This window comes from Convolutriloba macropyga, unplaced genomic scaffold, assembly GCF_964194025.1.
Source record: "Convolutriloba macropyga unplaced genomic scaffold, txConMacr16.3 SCAFFOLD_5314, whole genome shotgun sequence".
Lineage (NCBI taxonomy): Eukaryota > Metazoa > Xenacoelomorpha > Acoela > Convolutidae > Convolutriloba > Convolutriloba macropyga.
Window position 1 is genome coordinate 10001 of NW_027450724.1, and position 7554 is coordinate 17554.

A 7554-nucleotide genomic window follows, 5' to 3' on the forward strand; every position below is an offset into this window, starting at 1 on the left:
AGCTAGCAACACAACGTCATCGGCAAAGGCGAGGTGATTCAGCTTTTCTGAGCCCATCTGGATTCCAGTCGTTTGGGGTAGAGTCTTCAGCACCCTGTTCATCACAAGGTTGAATAGGATTGGGGAGATGGGATCCCCCTGTCTGACCCCCTTGGATGGCTTCACCAAGCGTCTTGCTCCGTCGATCTCCAGAGTTGTGCCCTGTCTCTTGTAGCCCTTCATGATGTATCTGAGGATCTTGGGGTCTATGCCTGCTTCTAGTGCTGCTTCTGCCAGGGCCTTGTGGGTCACACTGTCAAAGGCCTTCTTCACATCTATGAAGGCCAGTTTGAGTCCCCGTCTCTGTGTCTTTGCCTCACTGATAATGCCCTGCAGCAGAAGAGAGTTGGTTGCCGTCCCATCTACCCTCTTGAAGCCCTTCTGTCTGATATTGTCGTCTAGGTCCTCAAGTCGTGCAGCTAAGCACTTGTGGAACACCCTGGCCAGTACACTTGCCACTGTGATGGGTCTGAAGTCCATTGGTTCCTGAGACCCTGCCACTTTGGGGATGAACACTGTTCTTCCACTAAGGAGCCACTCGGGTAGATGTTCAGCCAGCAGCCAGAGATTGAAGTGGGAGACCAACTTCTTGAAGGGGATGCAAGTCACCGTCTTCCTGCTCACCCTGTCTGGTCCAGAAGCTGTCTGTCCCATGGTCTGCACACACTTGGCCACTTCTTCGATGGTGATTGGAGTGACCCAACCCTGACCGCTGATTGTGCTTAGGTCTATTGTCTCTGCTTCCGTCTCAAGGAGCTGCTGCCAAGCATCAAGAAACCCTGTCTTGTCGGTGATGGGGTTGTGCTCACCAAACTTCTCCCATGACCCATCCATCACTGATGCCGCTGCCTTAGCCCTGTCACGTCTGTAAAGAGCCTGCAGTCTTGCATACTGGTGCCGTCTCATGCCCTTCTTGGATCGTCTAGGATGTTTGTGAGCCCTCTGTCCCCCATTCTTCCCTGGTTCTTGTGCAAGGGTTTGTAGCCACATCTGTCCCTCTCTCTCGACGTACTGGGTGAGATCGTCGTCCGTCATTCTGTGCCATTCACCCGGAGGAGGAAGAGCCAGCATCTCAAGGTCGATGCCCGTCTCAAGACAGTGTCTTGGTCTGTCTTCCTGCACAGTGTTTTCCTCCCTGTCATGTTCCTGCATCATTGCCACAAACTGTTGGTTCTTTCTCAAGCCCTTGAATGCCTCAGCGGATCGATGGGGGAACAGTCTTGCCAGTTGCTCATTCTCTTGCTTCTGGGATGCAGGATCAAGGCCCCTCATCGCGTCTCTGACCAGAGCCATTTCCTCAAGAGTCCACCTTGCATTAGATCTGCCTGTCTTCTGGGCCTGCATCTGGTGGTATGTATCTGGGTGCCTGCTTTTGGTGTGAAGTGAGAGACCAGTCTGTCCTTTGAAGGGTCCAGCACCACAGATTGAGCAGCACCAGTTGGGGGCTGTTGCTTGGCCACTCACGGGTTCCTGGGTGGGAGCCCTGCCCGCATGTGCTCCCTGTGATGCTTTCGTCTGTGATGCCCCTGACTTGTGACTTCTGGTCTTGTGCTGCTTCAGGCCGAGCTCACTCCTGAACGGACCCTGTCCGCAGATGTCGCAGGTCCACTTGGAGGCCACGTCTCCACAACTACTGGTGCTCACACTGTCTTGTCTGGCTGAGGCCAGATCTTTCTCATTGATTGTCTTCATCGTTGGGACTACTGTACCGAGGTACAGACTTTGGTTTTACCCAAAGTGGTTGGCGAACTTTTAAGGTGGTCAGCACACTTCACCGGACAGCCTTTGTTCTGGTATGACTCCGAAACCGTGGTTTTTAGTGGTTCGCCTTCCACGGACAGTCTTTGTTTTGGTGTGACTCCGAAACCGTGGTTTTAGTGGTTTGCCTTCCACGGACAGTCTTTGTTTTGGTATGACTCCGAAACCGTGGTTTGTTGAGTGGTTTTCCTTCCACTGGGCAAGTTTTTAAGGTTTGTCCATTCCGGGGACTATTGATGGTGTGCTTAGCTCAGCCACGAATGGCAGTTTCCAGCGAGACCTCGTGGAGGTTGCACACAGTCAACTAATCATCACTAAGAGAGTCATAGTTACTCCCGCCAAAGTTACTTAAGAGAGTCATAGTTACTCCCGCCGTTTACCCGCGCTTATTTGAATTTCTTCACTTTGACATTCAGAGCACTGGGCAGAAATCACATTGCGTCAACACCGTTTCACCAGCCATCGCAATGCTTTGTTTTAATTAAACAGTCGGATTCCCCTTGTCCGAACCAGTTCAGAGTTCGAGTGTTTTTTGTGCAACAGAATAGACCTAAAGCATATCAGCTAGCAGTCAAACCAAACGCCAACAACCCGAAGGCCATCGCACGCTTTAGCAGACCGAAGCGTCAAACTAAAGGCTTGTTACACCCACTCCTCAGAGCCAATCCTTCTTCCGAAGGTACGGATCTATTTTGCCGACTTCCCTTATCTACACTGTTCCAAGACCAGAGGCTTTTCACCTTGGGGACCTGATGCGGTAATCGGTACGATTCACTCTCCTGACATCTGCTAAGCCAAACTTTTATGTGCCACCAGGAACAATTGGGACACAGCAAATGCTGCTGTGCTCTTGCACGCTTCGAGCCTTATCTCTGATTGAATCAATTCCAAGGACTCTACAACGTGTTATAAAGAAAAGATAACTCTTCCCCAAGGTCCCAATGACAAAGTTCGACCTCAATGACGTTGCCGTCTCAATGCCAGGAGAGTAAGTTCGGGAATTTTAACCCGATGCTCTTTCGAGACTCAGCAGTTTTCAAGAAACCACTATTCAAGACTTTGGCATTAGCCTGTCTTTTAGAATCGACTAACTCATGTGCAAACGCTGTTCACATGAAAGCCTTTCCCGCTTCAGTCCTCAAAGTTCTCATTTGAGTACTTGCTACTTCCACCAAGATCTGCTCCATTGATCGCTTCGCGCATACACTTGCGTGCATACTTTAGCGCAATCAATGTGTCCTCCTACACATGAATATCATTTTTGAGCTGGTGAGGCTCTTTTTCTCTAATCTAACTTGCGTTAGATATTGATATTCATGGTTGGGTATAGGCCACGAGCTCTAGTGCCATCCATTTTCAGGGCTGATTGATTCGGCAGGTGAGTTGTTACACACTCCTTAGCGGATTTCAACTTCCATGACCACCGTCCTGCTGTCAGTATCAATCAACACCTTTTGTGGTGACTCATGAGCAAGTAGTTAGGCGCCTTAACCCAACTTTTGGTTCATCCCACATCGCCGGTTCTGCTTACCAAAAGCGGCCCACAAAAAGCTTGCATTCATAGTCCAAGTGCAATTAAGTCACAAGGACATCTCACCGATTTATAGTTTGAGAATAGGTGAAGGAAAAATTTTCCCCCATTCCTCTAATCATTCGCTTTAACCGATGAAATTGCTTTGCGAAGATTTTTCAATCTTGCTCAAGCTTTTGCTATCCTGAGGGAAACTTCGGAGGAAACCAGCTACTAGATGGTTCGATTAGTCTTTCGCCCCTATGCTCAGGTCAGACGATCGATTTGCACGTCAGAACCGCTTCGGGCTTCCACCATGGTTTCCCGTGGCTTCGCCCTGCCCAAGCATAGATCACCATCTTTCGGGTCGTGTGCTACTTGCTCTGGATCAGTCATGCAATAAGAGCAAAACCGTCCGTGGTTGCGGGACACCGAATCGGCGCCCTCACCACACAAAGTAGTGCAATTCATAAAAATTACACTGTTCACTTTCATTTCGCGTGTGCGCTTTCAATGAGCGACAACACTTGCAAGCAACTCACACTCCTTGGTCCGTGTTTCAAGACGGGCTGTAGAGAGCATTGAATAGGAAGTTGAGGTCAGACAGGCAATCAAGATCAATTTATCTCATTTTGTTTAGAATCAACAAGAAGAATTCCGAGGAAAACTTCTGCTCGATTCATTAACAAGATTTGCCAAAAGACGACAACTACACTACTCGGTAGCCGAGAATATAATATCAAGGCATTGAGTATGGTAACGCTCACTCCAGTTCCCCTTCAACAGTTTCACGTACTTTTCACTCTCTCTTCAGAGTGCTTTTCAACTTTCCCTCACGGTACTTGTTTACTATCGGTCTCGCTTTATAATTAGCTTTTGGAGAGACATATCTCCAGCTTCGAGTTGCACTTTCAAACAACTCTACTCATAGGAATGAGCCATTATGACTGGTATCGAAAATGACCTTTACAGGATTTTCACCTTCTTTGATGCTACTTTCCAGTAGACATCAGGACAAATTCACCAGTCTAGCATCAAACCATACCGGACACCGAGAAATGTTGCCATTTCTCTTCCCGATGAGCTTTTCCCTGTTCATTCGCCATTACTAAGGGATTCTCAGTTGATTTCTTTTCCTCCCCTTACTGATATGCTTAAGTTAAGGGGGTTCTCTCGCCCAATTCAGGTTATGTAGTTGATTGTCTCTTAATTGGTTCACTGACCAATATGAGACAGAAACCGATTCAGCAGTTTTGTTCGCTACTACTATCAAACACAGGTCGAAGTTTCCATTCAGTCATTAATTCCAACTTTCAAATGTTGTTGTTTCAGCTTTCGCTTACTAGAAGCAACATAATACTCGCTGCAATACAGACCTCGGGAAACCCTCACCGTGAATAAGGTTCACTCACATATTTCACTACATTTTGCGTGGGATTGGAGATGAGGCTACTCGTTCTTGCTCAGTACTAGGCTGAAAATTAACGAAACTTCGTTACAAACGTTCACATGTTGATGTTTCCGCTTTCGCGTACTCGAAACAACATAATACTAGTCTTTGTAATTTAGTTTCATAATTTCAACTGTTCTCATGCAGAATTTTTGCTCATTCTTATCCCAAATTTTGACCTGGCTACTAGTTACACTCCTTGTACTTATTGCAAAATGACCACAAATTTCAACAGCTTTCACATGTTGCTGTTTCGGCTTTCGCTTACTACAGTCAACATAATACTCGTTGCAAAATAAGTGCTCGGCATCTGCAATTTTCCAAAGACGAAGTTTCGCCAGTTCAATTTTCGCTCGCCAATTATGGCTACTAATTCACACGGTACTGAGCTCAACAACATTAAATTTGTTCAGCAAGACTTTCACATGTTGATGTTTTGGCTTTCGCCTACTAGAAGCAACATAATACTCGTCTTGTTAGCTCATTCAATGAGAATAGCTTTTCCCGTTGAGAATTTTTGCCTTCAATTGGCGTTGTAGTGAGTTTGGCTACTCAGATCACCAAATACTTGTGACAATTCGAACCAGAAATGTTTTCAATTTTCACATGCTGATGTTTCGGATTCAACCTACTAGAAGCAGCATAATACTTGTATTCAACAATTTCTGTATCAAATCCCAGTTTTCTCTGGTGCATCTTTGCCAAACTATTCCAAACTGCCTGAGTCTGAATACCAATTACAGGTACTAGTAAATGCACGTTACTAAGGACTATATAGTTCTAGGTTACTGTACACAACGACGTTCACATGTTGATGTTTCAGCTGCCGCTTACTAGAAACAACATAATACTTATCGTGCATACCTTTCCATAACTTGTCCTTTTCAGATGCATTAGTTTCCCTTTGTCTTGGCTTCTACAGTCAGACTGGCTACTAGTAACAGCACAGTACTAATCACATATCGTTCTACAGTTTGCAGACAACTTTCACATGTTGATGTTTCAGCTTTCGCCTACTAGAAACAACATAATACTCGCTGTATACATTTGTAGTTCTCTATGTAACTTTCATGTGAAGAAGTTTCGCCAGTCTTTTTGACTGTCTCAAATCTGAGTCATGCTTAGGCTACTAGTTGCTTCATAGTACTTATCGCCTCGAGATCATTGAACAAAACTTGATTTTCACATGTTGCTGTTTCAGCTTCCGCTTACTAGAAACAACATAATACTAGTCTCATTAAGTTCCGTCTCTTTGCAATTTTCTTATGAAGAAAATTCGCCATCACAATGACTCCAGCAGTTCTTGATCAAGGAATGCAATCATTGATCAGAATGCTATTATTTGAATCGGTTCTGCTTTAAGTGTTCCAATTTTATTGGAAGCACCAACAATAGAACATCAATGTGTTCAATCGAGAGTTATATAACCCTGAATCGGACGCAGTCAACAGCCGAAGCCGAGACCGCCTTTTGCGTTAGAGAGGTCGGTAAACAAATCTTGCGATTCATACCGAATTAACACATATAGCTGTGCTCCTCTTCGTAAAGCGAGCCAAGTGATCCCCTGTTGAAGGATGTATTTGGACCAATCTAGTAGCATTTGGTTTCCAACAAGCTCTCCCAAGTTAGCTTACTTATTGGGCTTTTCAACCAATTCGGTTGGCTACAAGCATCATCAAAGTACTAGCCACAGTTTGATCGCAAAATTCTACGACTTTCACATGTTGATGTTTCGGCTTGCGCTTAGCCTACTATAAGCAACATAATACTAGTCATATCATAGAGCGTGATCAGCTTGTGACGTTCTCATGATGAAGTTTCACCAACAGTGTCTCACTTCGAGCTTAAATCCAGCTACTAGTAACTACACAGTACTGACTGCAACGATAACTTTTATCTATACCTTTCACATGCTGCGCTTTCGGCCAGGGCCTACTAACGTCAACATAATACTCGATATAAACTTTTGTTCATGATGCAGCTTCCCCATGCAGAAGTTTCGCCTTCAAATGCTCTCTTGGCCATATGACGTAAGAAAAGGTTACTAGTAACATCACAGTACTAGCCACAGTTTGATTGCAAAATTCTACGACTTTCACATGTTGATGTTTCGGCTTGCGCTTAGCCTACTAGAAGCAACATAATACTAGTCATATCATAGAGCGTGATCAGCTTGTGACGTTCTCATGATGAAGTTTCACCAACAGTGTCTCATTTCGAGCTTAAATCCAGCTACTAGTAACTACACAGTACTGACTGCAACGCTAACTTTTATCTATACCTTTCACATGCTGCGCTTTCGGCCAGGGCCTACTAACGTCAACATAATACTCGATATAAACTTTTGTTCATGATGCAGCTTCCCCATGCAGAAGTTTCGCCTTCAAATGCTCTCTTGGCCATATGACGTAACACAAGGTTACTAGTAACATCACAGTACTAGCCACAATTTGATCGCAAAATTCTACGACTTTCACATGTTGATGTTTCGGCTTGCGCTTAGCCTACTATAAGCAACATAATACTAGTCATATCATAGAGCGTGATCAGCTTGTGACGTTCTCATGATGAAGTTTCACCAACAGTGTCTCACTTCGAGCTTAAATCCAGCTACTAGTAACTACACAGTACTGACTGCAACGATAACTTTTATCTATACCTTTCACATGCTGCGCTTTCGGCCAGGGCCTACTAACGTCAACATAATACTCGATATAAACTTTTGTTCATGATGCAGCTTCCCCATGCAGAAGTTTCGCCTTCAAATGCTCTCTTGGCCATATGACGTAAGAAAAGG

The 7554-nt window shown here is 45.0% G+C and overlaps 2 pseudogenes; both read right to left on the reverse strand.

Moving 5' to 3' along the window:
* Positions 1-4498, reverse strand: part of LOC142356104 (large subunit ribosomal RNA) — a 7317-nt pseudogene extending 2819 nt beyond the window's left edge.
* Positions 4499-6181: 1683 nt separating this feature from the next.
* LOC142356103 (5.8S ribosomal RNA) lies at positions 6182-6333 on the reverse strand (annotated as a pseudogene).
* Positions 6334-7554: the final 1221 nt, after the last annotated feature.